Raw genomic sequence first — 24938 nt, 5'->3', positions numbered from 1 at the left:
TATATATTTTTATCTTATTCTGCAGTTTTTTTTACTGTTGTAACTATTTTTTTTAACATCCCTGTCCCCCATGTTGTCATATAAGATTTCTGGGGGTCAATCACATTGTCTTTTTTTGTTTGTTTTAATTTCACATTTTTCCTCTACAACAGAGGCATCCAGGGGAGCTCCAGTTACAGAGAAAAACATCCCCTTGTAGTGACAATAGTCACTAACAGAGCTGACCCTGCCACTCTGCTGTGACAGGGAAACCTGGCAGTCACTTGATTGATGGGCCAAATAGCAAACTAACTTCACTTTCTCTCTTTAGTACATAGCACTCATTGAGCACTATGTAGCCTCTAGAGGAGAAGGCAGAAGTTGGTCAAAACCGCTTCTCCCTACTCTTTCATATCCTTGGCTATGTCTGACAGCCGAGGACCCTACCATTTCCTGCTTGATTGCTATCAGACAAGAATAAAGCTCAGGGCTGTATATGGCCTTGCCGTGGCCCATCAGCTTATGTGTTTTGCCCAAAATGCAAATCTAACACCCGCATTTATCATTATTTTTTGCATGTATTTTGCTATAGATTTTGGGGGAGCCCAGGATGTCAGCCAGTGTGGCGCTCTGTGGTGATACAGGGGAATTCATTGCTTTGCCAGTGGTTGTTGCAATTCTGTATGGTGTGGCGCACCTATCTGTGGCTGGCATCCTCAGTTCACATGTGCAGACTATGTTTCTTAGTCGTCACCCCTTCCCAATCTGGGCTGGGTTGAGGTGAGTAACTGCACATTAGTCTGCACGGAACAAGTAGCTCCTGTATATCATAAGCTGGCTCTCTGCATTCTTCTAGGGTTTATGGCAATTAAGATTGCCCTGCAGTCTATCAGGTGGTGCATTATTGGCTCCTTTTTCAGTAAGCAATGAGATCCAGTACCAATAGATCTTGAAGATTGGAGAAGCTGTTGTCATCAATGACCGTAATATCATTACGCTGAAGAAAGAGCCTCTTCAGATTCGAGAGGCCCAAGAGCATGTGAGGCTTTATTCTACTGATACAATTGTTGTCCACATGCAAACTATGAAGCTTTTCAAGACCTCGGAAGGAATGATCGTAGCGTGTCTTGAGGCAGTTCCCGGACAAGTTCATCACTGCCATGCTGAAAAGTCCTGTGAACGCTCCCGGACGGATCTCCTGAATGTTGTTGTTATTTAAAGACAAAAATTCAAGTTGTCCAAGGCCTTCAACGAGAGTCTGAAGCTTTTGTAGCTCCTCTAGAAACTGTAGATCATTGAACACTCTAGGTTTTAAGCTGGTAAGAGAATTGTAGGACAATCTAAGAACGTGGAGACATAGTAAACCAGAAATGGCAGTCAGACGGTTTTGTGACAGATCCAAGCATCGGAGGGACTTCATGCCAAAGAAAGCTCTAGAAGCAACGGCGGAGATAATGTTGTGGTTCAGATACAACTTCTGAAGTTTGTGTAATTTGAGGAAAATGTTAGCTTTCAACCCCCATAACATATTCCGACTGAGGTCTAGTTTTTAAAGGTCCACCAAGCTGACAAACAGCGCAGAATGGATATAAGGCAGATTGCTGCTGGCCAAAATAAGCTCTCTCGGTTAGGTAGGTTGTGAAACAGTGTCTGGCAGGGCCAACAGTGAGTTCCAGCCCAAGTTTAGGTACCAAAGATTTGAAAGGTCTGCAAATAAGCCATCTTCAATTTTTGTTAAGTGATTGTTGTTGAGTCTCAAGGAAACTAAGTTCTGGGTATGAAGGAATGTGTTAGGCGCCAAGAATTTCAACGTGTTTTTTTCAAAGTGCAAGTGATTTAAAGCCTTGAGGCCATGGAGAGCGTGCAGCTCCAGACTAGTCAGGTGACTGCTCTGCAGGTTAAGGAAGTCAAGCAGGGATATGTTTTTGAAAGCTTCGATGGGCACGGTACTGAGTTTATTGCCATCCAACCATAAGGCTCGAGCATTTGTTGGCAGCAGATCTGGAATACGAGAGAGATTCCGCAAGCTGCAGAAGACACTGTAGTCTTCATTGTAGTCATAGCTGCAGAGACAAGATGTTGGACACTTGGGTTCTGGAGATGATGGAATTGTGTCTCCTTCGGAAGCTCGAGACTTAGAGGCCACACTATTTGTTGTCACGAAACTGCAGAGAAGGATCACAGCTGCAACCTCTGTGGAGGAAGAAAATAGGAAATGAAATAAGACAAGTAAGTGTCCCTCCTCTATGCTGTACACTGCAGCAGTGGTGTAGCGAGGTCAGGTGGTACCCGGTGCAGAAAAGTTTTTCATTACACCCCCCAATTTGGAAATTATTAAAAGAAGGAAAAACAAGATACTTACAGCTGCAAGTGTAATTCTATGGTGTATTTACTTAACATTGTGGGCATAATTTTGTCTTCTAATTTTGTTCTGTGCAAATTTTGAAATCACATCATCAAAATCAATTAGTTTTGCTACTTTGTTGTCAATTGACAAGATGGCTAAAGGCCCACTTATACACAACAATTATCGCTCAAGCGATCATCGTTGGGTATAAATGTGCCCATCTTTCAGTTTTCTGTCGAACGATGATTTTCAGTTCTGCTTGAACGGCTGATAAGCAGAACCGCACGCTGTGTTCTGCCCAGGGACCGCTGATAACAGCTGATTACATTCTCTCAGCTGTCAGACCCATGGCAGATCAAAGGGAATATAATCAGGGAACAGTGGGAGGTCTGTTCCCTGATTACAACACCCAGTGGCTCACAGGCTACTAATTGCTACTATTAGGCATTAGTACCAAGTAGTAGTTTATGTAAAATGATCACTCAAAAGCCATCTTTCCTTAAGGTGCAGTGTAAATGCACCTAAAGCCAGAGAGCCGAGCCTGACTCATAGTGGACCTAAGATCACTCTTAAATAGAGATGAGCGAACGTACTCGTCCGAGCTTGATACTCGTTCGAGTATTATTGTGTTCGAGATGCTCGTTATTAGAAACGAGCACCACGCGATGTTTGGGTTACTTTCACTTTCATCTCTGAGACGTTAGCGCGCTTTTCTGGCCAATTGAAAGACAGGGAAGGCATTACAACTTCCCCCTGCGACGTTCAAGCCCTATACCACCCCCCTGCAGTGAGTGGCTGGCGAGATCAGGTGTCACCCGAGTATAAAAATCGGCCCCACCCGCGGCTCGCCACAGATGCGTTCTGACAGAGATCAGGGAAAGTGCTATCTTGTTGGAGCTGCTATAGGGAGAGTGTTAGGAGTTATTTTAGGCTTCAAGAACCCCAACGGTCCTTCTTAGGGCCACATCTAACCGTGTGCAGTACTGTGGAGGCTGCTTTTTGCAGTGTTGCACATTTTTTTTTGGTATATCGGCCGTGCAGAGCATTGCGCCCTGCAGTAATTAGATATAGTGCAGGGCCAGTAGTGGTGAGGCAGGGACAGAAGACATATATTGTGAGGCAGGGACAGAACACATATATTGGGAGGCAGGGACAGAAGACATATTGATTGAATATAGGCAGTGGGCCTTTGCGAAAATATTTGGGGAAAAAATCTATTTGGGCTGCCTGTGAGTGTCCTGAGTGTTCTGGGTCTGTGCTGGGTGTAGTAGTTCTCCAAATTCATACGCAGCCAGCTAAGTTACAGCAGGCTTGCGCAAAATTATTTCCTGGCGTTCCGTAAACGAAGTCAGCCTCCAACCACAGGCCAATAAGCGGCACATTTAATTACAGCGTTCTGTTTCTGCACTACTGGTAATACAGCATGCTGAGGGGTAGGGGTAGGCCTAGAGGACGTGGACGCGGGCGAGGATGCGGAGGCCCAAGTCAGGGTGTGGGCACAGGCCGAGCCAGTGCGGTGGCCAGGGGTAGAGGCAGGGCCAGACCGAATAATCCAACAACTGTTTCCCAAAGCGCCCCCTCGCGCCATGCCACCCTGCAGAGGTCAAGGTGCTCTACGGTGTGGCAGTTTTTCACAGAGACGCCTGACGACCGACGAACAGTGGTGTGCAACCTTTGTCGCGCCAAGATCAGCTGGGGAGGCACCACCACCAGCATGCGCAGGCATATGATGGCCAAGCACCCCACAAGGTGGGACGAAGGCCGTTCACCGCCTCCGGTTTGCACCACTGCCTCTCCCCCTGTGCCCCAACCTGCCACTGAGATCCAACCCCCCTCTGAGGACACAGGCACTACCGTCTCCTGGCCTGCACCCACACCCTCACCTCCGCTGTTCTCGGCCCCATCCAGCAATGTCTCTCAGCGCAGCGTCCAGACGTCGCTAGCGCCACTGTTTGAGCGCGAGCGCAAGTACGCCGCCACGCACCCGCACGCTCAAGCGTTAAACGTGCACATTGCCAAATTGATCAGCCTGGAGATGCTGCCGTATAGGCTTGTGGAAACGGAGGCTTTCAAAAGCATGATGGCGTCGGCGGCCCCACGCTACTCGGTTCCCAGTCGCCACTACTTTTCCCGATGTGCCGTCCCAGGCCTGCACGACCACGTCTCCCGCAACATTGTACGCGCCCTCACCAACGCGGTTACTGCCAAGGTCCACTTAACAACAGACACGTGGACAAGCACAGGCGGGCAGGGCCACTATATCTCCCTGACGGCACATTGGGTGAATTTAGTGCAGGCTGGGACAGAGTCAGAGCCTGGGACCGCTCACGTCCTACCCACCCCCAAATTGCGTGCCCCAGCTCGGTGGTGGTATCTGCGGCGGTGTATGCTTCCTCCACTAAACCACCCTCCTCCTACGCAACCTCTGTCTCGCAATCAAGATGTGTCAGCAGCAGCACATCGCCAGCAGTCGGTGTCGCGCGGCGCGGCAGCACAGCGGTGGGCAAGCGTCAGCAGGCCGTGCTGAAACTACTCAGCTTAGGAGAGAAGAGTCAGACGGCCCACGAACTGCTGCAGGGTCTGACAGAGCAGACCGACCGCTGGCTTGCGCCGCTGAGCCTCCAACCGGGCATGGTCGTGTGTGACAACGGCCGTAACCTGGTGGCGGCTCTGCAGCTCGGCAGCCTCACGCACGAGCCATGCCTGGCCCATGTCTTTAATTTGGTGGTTCAGCGCTTTCTGAAAAGCTACCCACACTTGTCAGACCTGCTCAGAAAGGTGCGCCAGCTCTGCGCACATTTCCGCAAGTCCCACACGGACGCTGCCACCCTGCGGACCCTGCAACATCGGTTTAATCTGCCAGTGCACCAACTGCTGTGCGACGTGCCCACACAGTGGAACTCTACGCTCCACATGCTGGCCAGGCTCTATGAGCAGCGTAGAGCTATAGTGGAATACCAACTCCAACATGGGCGGCGTAGTGGGAGTCAGCCTCCTCAATGATTTACAGAACAGTGGGCCTGGTTGGCAGCCATCTGCCAGGTCCTTGGAAACTTTGAGGAGTCTACCCAGATGCTGAGCGGGGATGCTGCAATCATTAGCGTCACCATTCCTCTGCTATGCCTCTTGAGAAGTTCCCTGCAAAGCATAAAGGCAGACGCTTTGCAATCGGAAACGGAGGCGGGGGAAGACAGTATGTCGCTGGATAGTCAGAGCACCCTCATGTCTATATCTCAGCGCGTTGAGGAGGAGGAGGAGGAGCATGAGGAGGAGGGGGAAGAGACAGCTTGGCCCACTGCTGAGGGTACACATGCTGCTTGCCTGTCATCCTTTCAGCATGTATGGCCAGAGGAGGAGGAGGAGGAGGAGGAGGGGGAGGAGCATGAGGAGGAGGGGGAAGAGACAGCTTGGCCCACTGCTGAGGGTACAGATGCTGCTTGCCTGTCATCCTTTCAGCGTGTATGGCCAGAGGAGGAGGAGGAGGAGGATCCTGAAAGTGATCTTCCGAGTGAGGACAGCCATGTGTTGCGTACAGGTACCCTGTACTGGGTGTACACACTGCTCGACCCACAGTATAAGGAGAGCCTTTCCACTCTCATTCCCGAAGAGGAAAGGGGTTCGAGAATGATGCTATACCACAGGGCGCTGGTGGACAAACTGATGGTAAACTTCCCATCCGACAGCGCTAGTGGCCGAAGGCGCATTTCCGCGGCCCAGGTAGCAGGGGAGGCGCAGAGATCAGGCAGCATGTACAGCGCAGGCAGGGGAACATTATCCAAGGCCTTTGCCAGCTTTATGGCTCCCCAGCAAGACTGTGCCACCGGTCCCCAGTCAAGGCTGAGTTGGCGGTAGCACTGTAAAAGGATGGTGAGGGAGTACGTAGCCGATCACACGAACGTCCTCGGTGACGCCTCTGCCCCCTACAACTACTGGGTGTCGAAGCTGGACATGTGGCCTGAACTCGCGCTGTATGCCCAGGGGGTGCTTGCTTGTCCTGCGGCTAGCGTCTTGTCAGAGAGTGTGTTTAGTGTGGCTGGGGGAATCATCACGGATAAGCGTACCCACCTGTCAACCGACAGTGCCGACAGGCTTACACTCATCAAGATGAACAAAGCCTGGATTTCCCCAGACTTCTCTTCTCCACCAGCGGACAGCAGCGATACCTAAGCAATACGTAGGCTGCACCCGCGGATGGAAGCATCGTTCTCTATCACCATCCAAAACGAGGACCTTTTTGCTTCATCAATCTGTGTATAATATTCATCCTCCTCCGCCTGCTCCTCCTCCTGAAACCTCACATAATCACGCCGAACGGGCAATTTTTCTTAGGCCCACAAGGCTCAGTCATATAATTTTTCTAAACAATTTTTATACGTTTCAATGCTCATTAAAGCGTTGAAACTTTCACCTCAACCAATTTTTATTTTTACTGGGCTGCCTCCAGGCCTAGTTACCAATTAAGCCACATTAACCAAAGCGATTAATGGGTTTCACCTGCCCTCTTGGTTGGGCATGGACAATTTTTCTGGCGTACATTAGTACTGTTGGTACACCAATTTTTGGGGGCCCTCGCCTACAGTGTAATCCAATTAATTTTTAGCCCACCTGCATTACAGCTGACGTAACATCAGCTGTGTTGGGCACTGCAATGGGATATAATTATGTACCGCCGGTGGGTTCCAGGGAGCCACCCATGCTGTGGGTCCACAGGGAGTTGTAACTGCATCTGTCCACTTCTAAAGAACCCCAGTCTGACTGGGGCATGCAGTGTGGGCCGAAGCCCACCTGCATTAAACATGACATTATTACCTCAGCTGTGATGGGCAATGCAATGGGATATATTTATGTACTGCCGGTGGCTTCCTGGCACCCGCACATGCTGTAGGTCCACAGGGAGTTGTAACTGCATGTGTCCACTTCTAAAGAACCCCAGTCTGACTGGGGCATGCAGTGTGGGCCGAAGCCCACCTGCATTAAACATGACATTATTACCTCAGCTGTGATGGGCAATGCAATGGGATATATTTATGTACCGCCGGTGGCTTCCTGGCACCCACCCATGCTGTGGGTCCACAGGGAGTTGTAACTGCATGTGTCCACTTCTAAAGAACCCCAGTCTGACTGGGGCATGCAGTGTGGGCCGAAGCCCACCTGCATTAAACATGACATTACCTCAGCAGTGATGGGCAATGCAATGGGATATATTTATGTACCGCCGGTGGGTTCCAGGGAGCCACCCATGCTGTGGGTCCACAGGGAGTTGTAACTGCATGTGTCCACTTCTAAAGAACCCCAGTCTGACTGGGGCATGCAGTGTGGGCCGAAGCCCACCTGCATTAAACATGACATTATTACCTCAGCTGTGATGGGCAATGCAATGGGATATATTTATGTACCGCCAGTGGCTTCCTGGCACCCACCCATGCTGTGGGTCCACAGGGAGTTGTAACTGCATGTGTCCACTTCTAAAGAACCCCAGTCTGACTGGGGCATGCAGTGTGGGCCGAAGCCCACCTGCATTAAACATGACATTACCTTAGCTGTGATGGGCAATGCAATGGGATATATTTATGTACCGCCGATGGCTTCCTGGCACCCACCCATGCTGTGGGTCCACAGGGAGTTGTAACTGCATGTGTCCACTTCTAAAGAACCCCAGTCTGACTGGGGCATGCAGTGTGGGCCGAAGCCCACCTGCATTAAACATGACATTACCTCAGCTGTGATGGGCAATGCAATGGGATATATTTATGTACCGCCGGTAGGTTCCAGTGAGCCACCCATGCTGTGGGTCCACAGGGAGTTGTAACTGCATCTGTCCACTTCTAAAGAACCCCAGTCTGACTGGGGCATGCAGTGTGGGCCGTAGCCCACCTGCATTAAACATAACATTATTACCTCAGCTGTGATGGGCAATGCAATGGGATATATTTATGTACCGCCAGTGGCTTCCTGGCACCCACCCATGCTGTCGGTCCACAGGGACTTCACAATAGGGAGTTGTACCTGCCTGTGTCTATGAATTAAAAACCCTGGTCCGGTTGGGGCATGCAGTGTGGGCCGAAGCCCACCTGCATTTAATCTAACGTTAGCTCTGCTTTCCAGGGCACTGCAATGGGATACATTTATGTACAGCCGGTGGGTTCCAGGGAGCCACCTATGCTGTGGGTGCACACGGAATTCCCATTGCGGAGTTGTACCTGCCTGTGACTATTTATAAAAAAACGCGGTCTGACTGGGGCATGCAGACACCTTGACAGAATTAATAGTGTGTGGCACATAGGTTCCCCATTGCTATGCCCACGTGTGCAGCTCCAGATGGAGGTGGCACAGGATTGGATTTCTCATTGCTTATGTACAGCATTGTGGACTATCGCCCCGCCCCTTTTAAAGAGGGTCGCTGCCTAGCCGTGCCAACCCTCTGCAGTGTGTGCCTGCAGTTCCTCTGGCAGACGCACTTATAAATAGACATGAGGGTGGCGTGGCATGAGGGCAGCTGAAGGCTGGGCAGGGACAGTTTGGTGTGCGCTGTGGACACTGGGTCGTGGGGGGGGGGTTGGGCAGCATGTTACCCTGGAGAAGTGGCAGCGGAGTGTCATGCAGGCAGTGATTGTGCTTTGTTGGAGGTAGTGTGGTGCTTAGCTAAGGTATGCATTGCTAATGAGGGCTTTTCAGAAGTAAAAGTTGTTGGGGGGGGGGGGGCACTCTTGCCGCTATTGTGGCTTAATAGTGGGACCTGGGAACTTGAGATGCAGCCCAACATGTAGCCCCTCGCCTGCCCTATCCGTTGCTGCGTCGTTCCCATCACTTTCTTGAATTGCCCAGATTTTCACAAACGAAAACCTTAGCGAGCATCGGCGATATGCAAAAATGCTCGGGTCGCCCATTGACTTCAATGGGGTTCGTTATTCGAAACGAAACCTCGAGCATCGCGAAAAGTTCGTCTCGAGTAACGAGCACCCGAGCATTTTGGTGCTCGCTCATCTCTACTCTTAAATAATTTTAGTTTTGAAAAACTCCTTTCACACGATGCTACTGAAACACAAGCCATTGATTTCAATGGGTGCATTCACACGAGCGTATTGTGCACACCCATTTAGTTTGCGCTAAGAAATAGACAACATGCTCTTCTTTAGTGCATACTACGCATAACAATAACACATATTAACCCCTTAGTGACGAAGCCTGTTTGCGCCTTAGTGACGGAGCCAAATTTTGGAAATCTGACGTGTCGTTCAACATAGCATAACTCCGTAAAGGTTTTGCATATCCAAGTGATTCTGATATTGTTTTTTTGCTACATGTTGTACTTCATTTCGGTGGAAAAAATAGACCAATATAATTTGTGTATATTTATTAAAATTGCCAAAATTGGGAAAATTTTGAAAAAAATTGTCATTTTTTCACATTTTCAACTGTAATATCTCAGATATGTGCTAACATACTGTACAAATTTTTGATAGGATATATATTTCCATCTGTTTACTTTATTCTAAATGCACATTTTTAAGTATTTAGGAGACGTACAAATTTAACATTACTTTTCAGCATTTTGATGAACACTTTTCCTGCACCAAGCCAAGTTTGCAAAGGCTCATAGGTGTCAGAATGATAGATACCCCCACAAATGATCCCTTTTTAAAAACTACACCCCTTAATGTATCCACTGAGGGGTGTCATGAGTATTTTGCCCCCCCCCCCCCCCCCACAGTTTGTTTTCCAGGAATTAATTCAATTTAGAGGAGAAAAAGTAAAAATTCATATTTTTGCAAATATGTCATTTTAAAGACCTATTTTTTTTCTATAGCGCACATGAAAATGAGGATTGACACCCCAAAATGGATCCCCCTGTTTGTCCTGTGTTCAGAAGCATACCCATTGTGGCCCTAATCTTATGTCTGAATGCACAACGGGTCCAAAACGAAAGGAGTAGTCAGTGTCTTTCAGAACATATATTTTGCTTGAAGGCATTTTAGGCCCCATAGAACTCTTGTTGAGCTCTTGAGCGGCCAAAACCAAAGAGAACCCCCACAAGTGACCCCATTTTGAAAACTAGACTCCTTAACGAATTTATCTTGGGGTGTACTGCATCACAGAAGGGGAAATCAAGAATTAAAAACAATCACAGAAAATGGCCGTTACTTACTGACTGAGAAGTGCATATAGATGCATCCTCCTCTCACCATGCAGGTAGCTGACCACCAAATGGAGGAGCCAATAACACCTGTGCAGGACACCGATAAGACAGCCACTCACACTGCCTCTTGATAATGAGGGGGGTGGATGCTTGGTGTATACTCCCACACATAGTGGATACAGGGTGCCAGACCATTCTGATATATGTAGTTCACCATGCAGACCAGCAACCTATTAATGACGCCATGATAATTCGGCGGGTTGCCCTGCATATCCATCAGTGAACCACATTGGCACTGCCCATTTAGACCCCACAGTTTTTGAATGAATTCAAGCAAAGCAAAAGAAAAAAAATGTGATTTTCATTTTTTTGGCAATTCTGTCATTTTAAAACAGCTTTTTTTGTACAGCACACACATGAGTAAAGCCTTGCACCCCAAAATGGATACCCCTGTTTGTCCTGTGTTTAGAGACATACCCATTGTGGCCCTAATCTTATGTCTGGATGCACAATGGGGCCCAAAATGAAAGGAGTAGTCGGTGGCTTTCAGAACAGGAATTTTGCTTGAGGGCCTTTTAGGCCCATTGCCCACTTGTAGAGCCCTTGAGCGTCCAAAACCATAGAGAACCCCCACAAGTGACCCCATTTTGAAAACAAGACCCCTTTACTAATTTATCTAGGGGTGTACTGCCCATTTTGACCCTTTAGTTTTTGAATGAATTTAAGCAAAGCAAAAGGAAAAAATTGTGATTTTCATTTTTTTTGGCAATTCTGTCATTTTAAAAACAGCTTTTTTTGTACAGCACACATATGAAGGAAGACTTGCACCCCAAAATGGATACCTCTGTTTGTCCCGTGTTCAGAGACATACTCATTGTGGCCCTAATCCTATGTCTGGTTGCACAATGGGGCCCAAAATGTAAGGAGTAGTCGGTGGCTTTCAGAGCAGAAATTTAGCATGAAGGTGATTTAGGTCCCATTGCCCACTTGTAGAGCCCTTGAGCGGCCAAAACGACAGATAACACCAACAAATGACCCCATTTTGAAAACTAGACCCCTTAATGAATTCATCTAGGGGTGTACTGCGTATTTTGACCCTACAGTATTTGAATGAATCTAAGCAAAGCAGAAGGAAAAAATTACGATTTTCATTTTCTGGGAATTTTGTCAATTTAAAAACAGTTTTTTTCGTACAGTGTACATAGGAATGAAGACCTTCACCCCAAAATGGATCCCCCCCATTTGTCCCGTGTTCAAAAACATTCCCATTGTGGCCCTAATCTACTTATAGGACACATGGCTCGGCCTGTAATAGAGGGAACACCTGTTGGATTGCAGGACACAACTGAATAAATTCCAGGCCCCATTGCTTACTTGTAAGGAATAAAAATTGACACGCGTATTACCGCGGATCAGACGCATGCCGAATCCGTAATTCCTATCCAGTCATGTGAGACCGGCCTAAGGTAGATTGCTACTAGAGATGAGCGAACGTACTCGGTAAGGGCGATTTCGCAATCGAGCACCGCGATTTTCGAGTACTTCACTACTCGGGTGAAAAGTACTCGGGTGCGCCGGGGGTGAGCGGGGGGTTGCAGAGGGGAGTGGGGGGGGGAGAGGGAGAGAGAGAGGGCTCTCCCCTGTTCCCTGCTGCTACCCCCCGCTCCGCCGCACCCCCCCCCCTGCCCCCCCGGCGCACCCGAGTAGTGAAGTACTCGAAAATCGCGGTACTCGATTGCAAAATCGCCCTTAACGAGTACGTTCGCTCATCTCTAATTGCTACCTTTTTATCACGTGACTGGGGACCGCTCAACAAGGTCACTGCTGCAGGCTCTCGGCGACCATTGGTTGCTTGGAGCAAGGAGATTTTAAGTTTCCTGGGCTCCCCGACTTCTGCACATGTGTCCAGTGTTTTGCCAGTGGTCGCATGTGCAGAATCCGGGAAAGTTCATGGAGAAAGATCGCCTCAGGGTGCAAATACGGAGCCTCCGGTAAAAAGTTTCATCTCCTCTCACCGATCGCATCGGTGTGGGGAGATGAAGCTTCACCTTTTTTTTTACTTTCACGTGATCGCCATTATCAATTGTATAACGGCGAACACGTGATCAGGAACCGCTCACCGCGGCCCCCCGTGAAATCTCCAGGCTCTCGGCTAAGTTTTGTAGCCAGGAGCAGAGAGATTTTGAATTTCCCGGGCAATCTTTGACTTATGCGAATGCGTCAGCCATTTTGGTGACGGACGCGTGTGCAGAAGCTGGGGTAAGGTCCGCGGATGAATCCCGGGGCCTTACGTACGTCATTTTATCCTCCCTCATGGATATGATCCGTGGGGGGAGATGAAACGTAAGTTTTTTTAACTTTTTTTTTTTTACTTTACATGATCAGTGTTATCCATTGGATAACAGTGATCACATCCTGGATTACATCCCTCTGCTCCTGGCTAAACATGGCAGCCAGGAGCAGAGGGATTTTGAATTTCCCGGGGCTCGAGTCCCTCTGTGCACGCGCCCGATGATTGACATCGAGCGCGCATGCGCAAAGGGGGACTTCGGGTCCCACAACACCAGGGACATCGCGGAAGACCCGAGGTGAGTATTTTCACCTCCCCTCCAGGATCGGATCCATGAGGGGAGGTGAAACTGGAACTTTTAAAAAACTTTTTAAAACTTTTTTGCGATTGCCGCTATCCACTATTCAGGAGCCAGGAGCCAGGAGATTTAGAATTTGCCAGGGCTCCCGGCCTTCTGCGCATGACGTCATACGCCTGCCGCGCATGCGCAGAAGAGCGGCGACGGGTCCCGGGGGACCCATTCACCGCGGGACACTTCGATCAAGGCGGGTGTGTATGTTCAGCTGCCCTGATGGATCCGATACATCAGGGCAGCTGATTATCTAACTTTTTTACCACTTTTGTTTACTTTATTGCGATCGGCGCTATCCATTAGATAGCGCAGATCGCAATGCTGGGGGGGACTGCCCGCAGCCCGGGATGACAGTTCCATGCTGTCGGGTACCTGCGGGCACCGACAGCATGGAGCTGTCACGTTCTCAGCCAAGTGGGCATTAATTCTAAGAGGACGCATATTTCTACGTCCTCTAGGATTAAAGCCCACTTACTGAGGACATAGAATCCCGATGGGGCTGTCACTAAGGGGTTACAGTAATTAAACTTAATTGCCCATTGAAATCAATGGGAGCTTGATTGCTTTTTTTGGGCATGCAAATACGCAGGGCATGTGTGTGCAAAAAATGCAGAAAAACACAACGCCCATAGCGCATATATATGCGTAAATATGCCCTCACCTGTGGGAATATGCCCTAAAGGCGAAAGTGCATTTTAATTGCATAAATATGCTGCGTGTTTACGTAACTGAAAATCGCTTACGTTCATGTATGTTGCTCGCTCTGACGTGCGAGGACACCGCACATTTTACCGATACGCAACAAAAATACACTGGTGTGAACGAGCCCTAAATGTATCAACTGGGAACACCTCTTACAAAGCTCACATAACTATTAGCACCCGGCTGTACCCAGGCTTCTGATTGGCAAATCTGCTTTGTTATGTGGCTATACATAATCCTATATATATCCCCGTATATAGTGGCTCATGACTACTGGGGAAGTTGGGTGACAACCTGCAGCAGCTGCAGTGGAGGTCATAATGGTTGTCAGAAAACTGTTTTATTGATAGAACTTGAGTGTCACAGCTACTGGCGTAACTATAAGGGATGCAGGGGATGCGGTTGCACCCAGGCCCTGGAGCCTTAAGGGGCCCATAAGTCCTCTCTTCTTCATATAGGGAGCCCAGTACTATGAATAAAGCATTATGTGATAGACATGTTGATTATTTTGGTATAAAATGTCTATCGATTTTATATAACCCAAATGTATTTTGCTGTTGTAATGACTTTTAGCTCTGGAGTTTGATCGACACACAATCTAATCATAGTATTTGCTAGACAATGGATGTCTGATGTAATGTTAGTTAAGTACATAGAAGTTACACAAGTTGCACAACCAGCCTCTAAGAGTTAAAGGGCCATAGTGTCGTGTATATCCTGTGTTTAATACTGAGTGTTTACCTAGGCCCCCTTCCACTCCTTCCCCCAAGCTAGTTAAACAATGATTCATCACTACACGGAGCTGACTTCAGCTAGGACAAAAGTCCATACTATGGCGGACGTGAGGGAGGGTGGGCAGAGAGGCGGGAGATGCTATATGATCCGACGAATGAGAATCTTATATGTTACTGATGTAATCTGTTGCACGCCCATAAAGGGCGGTTGTCATGTGTTATAATAAAAGGCTTGAGCCTCTATACATTGTAGAGACTCTCCCAGTTTTAGACCAGCACTTGTGTCTGATCTGGTTCGATGATGTGTGCACACGATATAATTCGGAAGCGACAAAATACCCCAAAGCCTGCTGGAGAAAATCATAATCCAGAACAGTGGAGTCCCTGGGTGAGCGAGTGGATCTGTGAGGTCGCAGCCTGGAACGTACAGAGATCGGCAGATGGCACGCAGAACTCAGGGGCCCGAAAATCTACAGAACACGGTAAGATTGCTTTATGTAAATCTACCGATGTGAGCTGGGTTCTGACTGCTTTTCTGCCTGTTCCTGATCCAGACTGGACCTTCACTGAAAGACAGGTAATAACTAGTTCTGTCCACTCGGAAAATCACCATGTTACCTGTCTAGGGGTATTTTGTACGCTGTGTCTGCTATGTCTGAGACGGTTAAAAATTGTGTATGCAAGACCAAGAGACAAATTCTGTGAGGGTTAATGTGTCGGGAGGGCGGACTCGGCTGTTTACGTCTGAGGGAACACGCCAGTGACACTTTCTCCTAGGTAAAACTAGTGTGAGGTTAGGAAGATTTATGATACGTATACTTACCTTTATGATTGAGCGTGTTATGTTCTCATATGTGAAAAGGTATATACGTGTGAAGTATAGCCGTGCTTTGTGACGGCTGATGTCTCCAGAAAACTCTTGGTCATTGAAAATAATCGTCAGTCTCTGTGTATAGCTAAAATGTCCTGTCTAGATCGTGTACAAGAAGTGCTCTTGGGGATTACTAGAGGTTGGTTGTTATAAAGGTAGATGAGATATATACCTTGAGCCGTTGTGGGTATTCTCCAGTAATCCCGTCTGTCTGGTATTATAGAAAGAATGTGCAGTGTTTATTATCAGGGGGGAGGGCTGCTGATAAGAGTGAACTGAAAGTTTTTTCCAATTAACCCTTTCTGTTTACTTTGTCTTTCCCTGTGTCTTGTAGAATTAATGTGCATTGTAATCTGAGTGGGAAAGAGAGGTTATATTGGAAGGATTTGAAGAAAGCAGATTTTACAAGAGGAACACTATTGTGTCCAGAAACTTCGAATAGAATAGAATAAGCAGGTTGTTTAGAGAATGGGGAGCAAAGTGAGCAAGGACAAAGGTCATAGAGCTTGTGATTTGGTTGCTGATGGGAAAGGACCAGGAAAAGTTGCAGAAAGAAATGTTAGGTCATGGACAGGTAAGATAAGTTGTAGAAAGTTTTCAGAAGATGAGCAGGAAGCCTAGCAGAAAGAAAGGTGTTTTTAGATTGCTAGGAGGAGGTATAACGTAGTTAAGAGATTGAAGAGGGGAAAGCATGTAGTGGGGTATGTGTATTGCTAATGAACAATGTAATGCCTTTGTGTTGACTACAGCCCCTCCCTGTAATGGCGGCCGTGCTTGCAATGTTTACAATCCAACATAGTGTGACTCTGCAGTAAATGTAGTGAGGCCTGCCCCCACCCTGAAGTTACTTCCCCCCATGTGCTCACTTTCAGGGTGTGTGATGTTACTTCCGGTCCCTCCCCATCCGGGACAGGACCTGACCCCGCCCGGTCCTCCGGCAGCCATTTTGCCTCACCTGGGAGTGCTGCTGCCCCTGGCCCCGCCCCTTCTTCCGGCAGCCATTTTGCCTCACCTGGGAGATCTGTAGCCCCGCCCCTTTCTGCCTCTGGCGGCCATTTTGCTGCATTTGGGAGGCCTATATTCCCCAATGCCACTGTATCCAGTGCTAACATCATGATTGTCTGAAGTAAGGTTTTGTTTGACCAGACTTTGTTACGCTCCAAGATGTGGCCACTTTGGATGTGTGATAAGTTCAGGGAAACAAACCTTTGTGAAGATGCAGCTTGGGACATAGTAGACGACTAAGCTGGTTTATAGTGTATGGAAGATTGGAGTTGATGCATGGGGGGCAGAGACCAGGAATACATGACAGGGGACGCTCTTTCATGTTCCCAGGGGCTCTGTTTTCCACTGCCCGCTTCTCCAATGGATGCTCAGACAGATGATGTTACGGAAGGCTCCTACAGATGAAATAATTTCACTATAGTCACCCAGCAAACTTTTTCATGCAATTTGGTGAAGTAATTTTACTTTTTATGTGAAGAAAGAGGGACTGAATTGCCCAGAGTAGGATGTTAAGTCATCCGTATTCTTTAGTTTTTCTTTAAGTCTTTTGTATATTCTAGTGTCAGTCTACACTGAAGCTATAATTATATTCCGACAGGAGAGTAAAAGCTAAACGCTGGCCATACCCTGAAATACTATTACACTGGGTGACGTAAAATTTGAATCGTGTGGTGCCCCCTTGTGTTAAAAAATGCTAACTGCGACCTGAAAGGAAAAAAAAAATTTTTTTTTAAGGAGATTTTCGCTCAGACTTCGCTGCATACAATGTCACCTTGACCTACAAAGTGCTTGTTTTTGTGCCTCTTGGTTTACTAGTTTGAACGCAATGACTCTTTTTCCATTGAGTATTCCGGTTCAAAAGGGGGGAGGCATAGGTGATCTGGGTCATAGATGATCTAGGTGTTGTAGATCAGCTATTGGGTTTGAAAAAAAATAAATAAATGATTTTGTGCTACAAGATTCCGAGCCATGTGAAATAGAACATCAACGTGATTATTTAGTACTTATTCGGTAAGAAACTGCAGGTATGCAAACAGTTACCAGAACCCCTGTTGATAATGCATATGTTGAGCTTTTTGCAGATGGTACCAGGGTGAGGATTGATGACTCCACATCGGATATGCAGTGGTCACACAACAAGATGTCCTAGAAGCAGAAGCTCTGCCTCCGCATGTCACAGTACAAGAAGCGGAATTGAAGGCCCTCACTGAGGCGAGTAGAGTGGTGAGAGGTAAGACGGCAACCATTTACACTGACTCCTGGTATGCATCTGGCATAGCTCATGATTACGGCCCAATATGGAAGGCCAGACAGTTTTTTTTACCTTAGCAGGACAACCAATTGAGAATGGTGCAGCGGTACAGAGTCGCATGGAGGCCCTACTTCTACCTGACAAAGTTGAGAGTTTGCACCGATTCCTACACTGGAGAGGCGAGAGACGACACCCTCGCTGACAGCGCAGCAAAGGCAGCGGCCCTCAAGCCGTGGAAGAAAGAAGAAAGATACTGACAGCATGAGTCAGTGGTAAAAAACTTTGGACATTGACAAAATTTGGACTTTGATATGCTAAAAGACTTTTACAGTTACAAGCCAGCAAGGAAGAAAAGAATAAATGGACTAATATGGGAGCAGCAGAAACAGGACAGCGTGTGGTGAACGGTCAACAGCACTTGCCCACCACAGTTCCTGTATCCCATGATGGCCCAGCTGATGGATGGAAAGACCCACCTAGTAAAGCAGTAATGACGACGACGCTTGAAAGAGGTTGGGCGACTTCTAGGTTCTCTGTAGCTGCTGCATCATTTGTCCAGTTTAGCATGATCTATGCCATGGGTGAGTTAGGGCAGAAGTAAATTTGCCACATCACACTTGCCGGGACCACTCTACCCATTTCAGGGATTGCAAATTGACTACGTTCAGCTCCCACTTGTTGGGAAGTATGAATACGTGCTTGTTGTTGTTGATGTCTTTGCAGGTTGGAGGCTGACCCTGTTACCAAGGCAAACAAGTAGGTAACCGCAAAGAAGCTCATGAACGAGGTAAACTGTGAATATGGGGTACCAGAGGTGATTCAGAGTCAGACAGAGGTATAAATTTCGCAGGTAAATGTAACATGTCATGTCTGCTCTGGGTGTATCCCAGGCCTTTTACATACTCTACCATCTTTAGAGTAGTGGAAAGGTGGAGAGACGTAGTGGCACGCTAAAAGTAAGATACTTAAAAATGACGCCACTTTGGAAAGGCTGTCATCCAATAGCCTTATACAGTGTTAGATATGAACCCAGGGGGGATCATGCATTATCTCCCTACGAGATTGTTTGGGCTAGCCCCAAGACTAGGTCGTTACTATCCTCAGTGGTTACAATTACAATCTGATGTGTTGACTGAGTATGTGATTTCCGTTGTTAAAGAACTAACCAAAGCCTATGCACAGGTGTTCTCTTCCAGACTCAGAGGCAGACACTGGGACACATATCTTGCAGCCTGGGGATTGGGTGTGCGTCAAGAGGTTCCCCAGGAAGCACCCTCTTGAGCCCCGATTTGATGGCCCCTACCAGGTGCTTCTGACTACTGCCACAGCTGCGAAACTAGCCGAAAGACTTACATGGATCCATGCTTCATACTGTAAGAAAGCTTCAGATCCGGGAGACCAGTCTTAGTTGTGCCAAAGACATTACTCTGGTTAGGGCTAGTGAGAGAGGAGGGTGGCAACTGGAATCCTTAGTCGGAAGAATATGGGGGTATGGTTACCTTCTGGTATAACTCGTTCAATGCTCAAGTAGCCGCATATTCCTTCGACTATTGTACTGTGGTCCCGTGTCTAGGCGCAAGATCCCACCGCAGGCCAGATTTAGCTCAGTCCAGCTGGTTATATGACTTATATACCCGGGGAATACAATATGTTTGCGCCACTAATAACGTCTGGGGAGAAGACTGCCGTTATTGGGGATTAGTGGGATGGAACGCAGGAACAGACTAGTCCTATAAACCGCGAAGTGCCTTAAATAAGAAAGATAAGAGCGGGAAATCCCTAATTAGTCGTATAACCCTCCTTGAGAATAATAAAGGACAGCAGGTATTGGAAGGCTGAACTTAGTATGTTGCTTGGTTTTAATGCGGTTTTTACATTAACCATGGGAGATCCAAGCCGGGGGGGCGGGGAGACTTATAGTCTGGGGACATACCGGTACGGGAGGACAGATCCCTTAGGGAAGTTTAAAATAAGGGGTATGGTAGATGCAGCCGAATGGAAGCCTTCACTTAGTCCCGTGCCCATAATTAACCCCCTCCGCCGTAAGATAAAGACCTTGACGAACATGATGATCATAGCCGACCCTACCTTTGAGGACACCTTGACAGTAGCGACCGGCTACTCTGACCAGAATCTCTGGTTGGAGTTGATGAGGTACAATGCTAACAGGAGCAACAAGTCTAACTGTTGCGTGTGCGGTAGTGCCCGACTACACTCGGGGATGGTCCCCCTAAATCTCCCTGTAGATGCTTAGTCTCTTCACGAACATTTCCACTAATTACACTGTCCGTGAGAAATGGAAGAAGGAATACTCTATAACTACTTAAGTGTTTTGCACCGGAGAGAGTATTACTGACTACCCTGGAAACTACACCTGCCAGGCAATTAAGCAGGGTAGAGGGAGATTTTTGGGGAACTCACCAATATTTCCCTTGTTTAAAAAAGATGAAGAGCCAGTTCCGATAATGCCAACCACATACGCTACCAAAGAAAAGGAGAAATGTACTAGTACTGTGCCTGCCCCGATCTCCTAAGATGGATTGTCAGTGGAATTCCCATTTGCCAAGGGATAGTGCAGAAGACCTTAGGTTCCGGCGAGGGCACACCCTGTGGGGTGTTAACTTGTACAGATAGAGGGTATGGATGCCCGGAAATGAGCCCAGGGAATCCATGGCCTCCCTCTGAGGTGAGGTAGGGATCCCCCCCTCCTAGGAGTAGGGACTTATGGGCAGTGGGAAAACCCTGACGCAAGGGTGAGGCGACCTGGACGTGTTCACCATTAGGACTATCTCCAGGAGGGACATTGGTGTGGGTGAAGATTAGGGAGTCCCACGCCGTGCGTACCTGTGCACGCTACTAGTATTGTAACATTATACTAGAGCGAGAAGAGAGACCCCTGGTGGTAGTTTTGATCTACACGTGTACATTGACGTCATAGGATAGCCAAGGGGGGTACCTGACAAGTTTTAAAAATTAGAGACCAAGTTAAAACTAGATTCGAGTCCATTTTCCTGATCATTAGGGTAAATAAATGTTGACTGGATTAATTATGTTTATTATAATTAGCAGTGGTTTATAAATTATACTAGAGACGCCTTATAGGGACTAGTCGACCAATAGGACCTACCTCGACTATGACTTTTTTAAAAATAGAGTGACCTTAGATATGACTTTAGCTAAAAAGGGGAGTGTCTGTAAAGATGATAGGGGAGACTTGTTGTACCTACATCCTAGACGACACGTGACCCGCGGGTAAAGACGCAGTTGCCATTAAGAAGCTGACCGCACTAACTAAAAAGAGCTAACTTTTGGGACCAGCACTCGCCATGGATGAGCGGGTGGTAAAGGATCCTGGCACAGACGGGCGTCGCTGTTGTATGTGAACTGATGGTTACCTTTTCTGTTCTAGTCTGCTGTGTTATCCTCTGTGTCAGAGAGACCTGTGAAACTGATGCTGAATGCATCCCCAGAAGGAGGGGACAAGTCCTACACCCCCTTGAAGACCCTAAAACGAACCTTCAACGTGCTCCAGTTATAGGCTCATGCGCAGAGAACTGTGAAAATTAGATAGAGAATTAGAGGATAGACATTTTAAGGGGGGATTGTGATAGACATGTTGATTATTTTGGTATAAAATGTCTAGCGATTTTATATAACCCAAATGTATTTTGCTGTTGTAGTGACTTTTAGCTCTGGAGTTTGATCGACACACAATCTAATCATAGTATTTGCTAGACAATGGATGTCTGATGTAATGTTAGTTAAGTACATAGAAGTTACACAAGTTGCACAACCAGCCTCTAAGAGTTAATGGGCCATAGTGTCGTGTATATCCTGTGTTTAATACTGAGTGTTTACCTAGGCCCCCTTCCACTCCTTCCCCCAAGCTAGTTAAACAATGATTCATCACTACACGGAGCTGACTTCAGCTAGGACAAAAGTCCATACTATGGCGGACGTGAGGGAGGGTGGGCAGAGAGGCGGGAGATGCTATATGATCCGACGAATGAGAATCTTATATGTTACTGATGTAATCTGTTGCACGCCCATAAAGGGCGGTTGTCATGTGTTATAATAAAAGGCTTGAGCCTCTATACATTGTAGAGACTCTCCCAGTTTTAGACCAGCACTTGTGTCTGATCTGGTTCGATGATGTGTGCACACGATATAATTCGGAAGCGACAAAATACCCCAAAGCCTGCTGGAGAAAATCATAATCCAGAACACTATAGTTGGGGGCCCTGTTACAGATTTTGCATTGGGCCCAGGAGCTCAAAGTTACACTTCTGGTCACAGCCCTGTCAGGACACAATGCCGGATTCTCTCAGGGGCATGCGCCATCATTTCTGCTGCCCTGCACTGTGTGTCTGGCTCTTGCCAGTGGCAGTGAAAGAGATGAGAACCGTTAGGGAGAAAGTGATGGTGTGGTGACTTGCAATGAGAAGATGGCAATCACTGCCGTAGCAATGGACGCACACAGGCAGACAAATGGTAGGGGCCGGCACCCCTTCCTCCTCTCCAGATAAAGTCGGTGCAGTGGCTGCAGAAGGTCAGCTGCTTGAAGAAGCGCACAGTGAACTTGTGGTCTTTCACCTCATGGATGTTCTCCCTGGGCGCACTGCAGGCGCACTACATACAGCATCACCGGGACACGCCCCCTCATCTGCATGACCACGCCTCTCTGAAATAGAAGCAATGACCACAGATGTGTGACGTTCTTCAGCAGTGTGAATCAGGCAGCACAGCGGTATGCAGCGCAGGAGGGGTGTGCGGGGACGGGGGAAGAGTTTGAGTGACATGAGAACTGTGAGAGGCTCTGAGTGTCATCGCCCTCAGTGATGGTACCTTAGGCGACCCGCACCTGCCGCACACCCCTTCCCCACTACACTGCAGCTCTGCTTGTTCATTTTGGATTAGGTCAATAAGCACAAACATAGTATTTAGTCAGCACAGAGAGAGCTGATTTCTAATAGAGATTGTAAATTACACTCATCTTAGACACCAGGTACCTGCTGCATTTAGACTGAGGGGAGGAGTCATAATAAAGGGGAGGAGCCTGAAGATAATCTCGCAACTTTGCAGCATTAAATAGGCCACGGGTTTAACCTGCAATTAAAGAAGGTGAAGGGTCTGATGGCTCTATCAAAAGCAGACTGGGTTCTCAGTCCTGGAAACCTCAAGTCCAAGGCCTTTTCACATAGGCTGGCTTCAGCTGCAGCTGTTCAAACGAGTGCCAATCAATAAGATCAATCCTGATGCTGGCTGTATTGGATACATACAATTGTTCGTCCCCAGAACAGTATCGTCATTGTCAGCTGCGCATCCCTGTTCACATGGGAAGAAGTGCGGCCAATGATGATACATTTTTCTGCAGCATAAACAAGTCAATCAACTCATTTGTTCATTTGTACTTTCACACGGCTTAATGATCAGGCTATCTGAGCGTTAGGGTGCATTCAGACAACCGCATAGCGGCCAGGTATTCACGCCGGCCGATATACGGCGTCTCTCTCTGCAGGGGGAGGAGGCTGGAAGAGCCAGAAGCAGTGCTTTGAGCTCCCGCACCCTCTCTGCCTCCTCTCCACCCCCTCTCCGCCCCTCTGCACTATTTGCAATGAGAGGAGGCGGGACGGGGACAGGGCTAAGTTCCGGGAATTAGCTCCGCCCTCGTCCTGCCTCTCCTCATTGAAAAAATAGAGCAGGGAGGTGGAGAGCAGGCAGAGAGGGGGCGGGAGCTCAGAGCACTGCTCCCGACTCTTCCAGCCTCCTCGCCCTGCAGAGAGAGATGCAGTATATCGGACGGCGTGAATACCTGACCGATATACGGTCATCTGAATGCGCCCTCAAACTGATACTTAAGGGTACTTTTACATTAATTAACGTCTCCCAGATCGACGGGATCAGCACTCATTTATTTGGTCCTCATATAGGACGATTCAGACTCTATTGTTCTTATAATAGTTTATTATCATGGAGTTCCATGACTGCCTGCAGCACCTCCCCCGCTCACATGGGGAGATGTGCTGCCGACTATGATGATATTTTGGGCCACAAAACGATGTGATCAGCTAATGAACGAATATTTACTGGTTCCTTGGTGATTGGCGACACCTTGATGTGGCCTGATGATCCAGAAAATGAATTATCGGGCCGTGTAGAATGACCTTAATACTACCAAACAGGACAACATGGAAATCATTCCAATCAGCGCCCCTCCCCCGCAGTCCTGCCCCCTCCTGTACACTGGAGGGAGGAGGTGTATGTACGTACTGATAAGTGTGCAGGGGAGCAAAATCCAAAATAGTTCCCGACTTACCCTCATGTGTAACATCATCTAATATCCTACTCAGTCTTATCTCTTCCCGGGAAAGCTGGGTCATGACCAATGTGGCCGCTATTATAACCTCCCTAGGCTGTCACCCAGCTTTCTCATAGCCATGACTGGTAACTCTGTCAGTGATACACCCCAACCCCAGTACCACTGAATAAGTGACTAGACTTGATGGTCTCACCAGCTGGATATATATATATATATATATATATATATATATCCATCCAACGCGCAGAACGTACCCTTTATAATATTACTAGAGATGAGTGAGCACCAAAATGCTCGGGTGATCGTTGCTTGAGTCGAACTTTCCGCGATGCTCGAGGGTTGGTTTCGAGTAACGAACCCCATTGAAGTCAATGGGCGACCCGAGCATTTTTGTATATCGCCGATGCTCGCTAAGGTTTTCACTTGTGAAAATCTGGGAAATTCAAGAAAGTGATGGGAACGACACAGCAACGGATAGGGCAGGCGAGGGGCTACATGTTGGGCTGCATCTCTAGTTCACAGGTCCCACTATTAAGCCACAATAGCGGCAAGAGTGGGCCCCCCCCCCTCCCAACAACTTTTACTTCTGAAAAGCCCTCATTAGCAATGCATACCTTAGCTAAGCACCACACTACCTCCAACAAAGCACAATCACTGCCTGCATGACACTCCACTGCCACTTCTCCTGGGTAACATGCTGCCCAACCCCCCCGCACGACCCAGTGTCCACAGCGCCCTCATGCCACACGCTGGCCTCACAGCCACATCACTCTCATGTCTATTTATTAGTGCGTCTGCCATGAGGAGGAACCGCAGGCACACACTGCAGAGGGTTGGCAGGGCCAGGCTGCGACCCTCTTTAAAAGGGGCGGGGCGATAGCCCACAATGCTGTACAGAAGCAATGAGAAATATAATCCTGTGCCACCGCCATCAGGAGCTGCACACGTGG

The 24938-nt window shown here is 47.9% G+C and overlaps 1 pseudogene; it reads right to left on the bottom strand.

The window, feature by feature from the left end:
- Positions 1-24049, bottom strand: LOC136577402 (insulin-like growth factor-binding protein complex acid labile subunit; annotated as a pseudogene).
- Between the last annotated feature and the right edge of the window lie 889 nt (positions 24050-24938).

Source organism: Eleutherodactylus coqui, chromosome 8, assembly GCF_035609145.1.
Source record: "Eleutherodactylus coqui strain aEleCoq1 chromosome 8, aEleCoq1.hap1, whole genome shotgun sequence".
In the NCBI taxonomy this organism is placed as follows: domain Eukaryota; kingdom Metazoa; phylum Chordata; class Amphibia; order Anura; family Eleutherodactylidae; genus Eleutherodactylus; species Eleutherodactylus coqui.
This window is presented reverse-complemented; position numbering and strand designations above follow the sequence as displayed.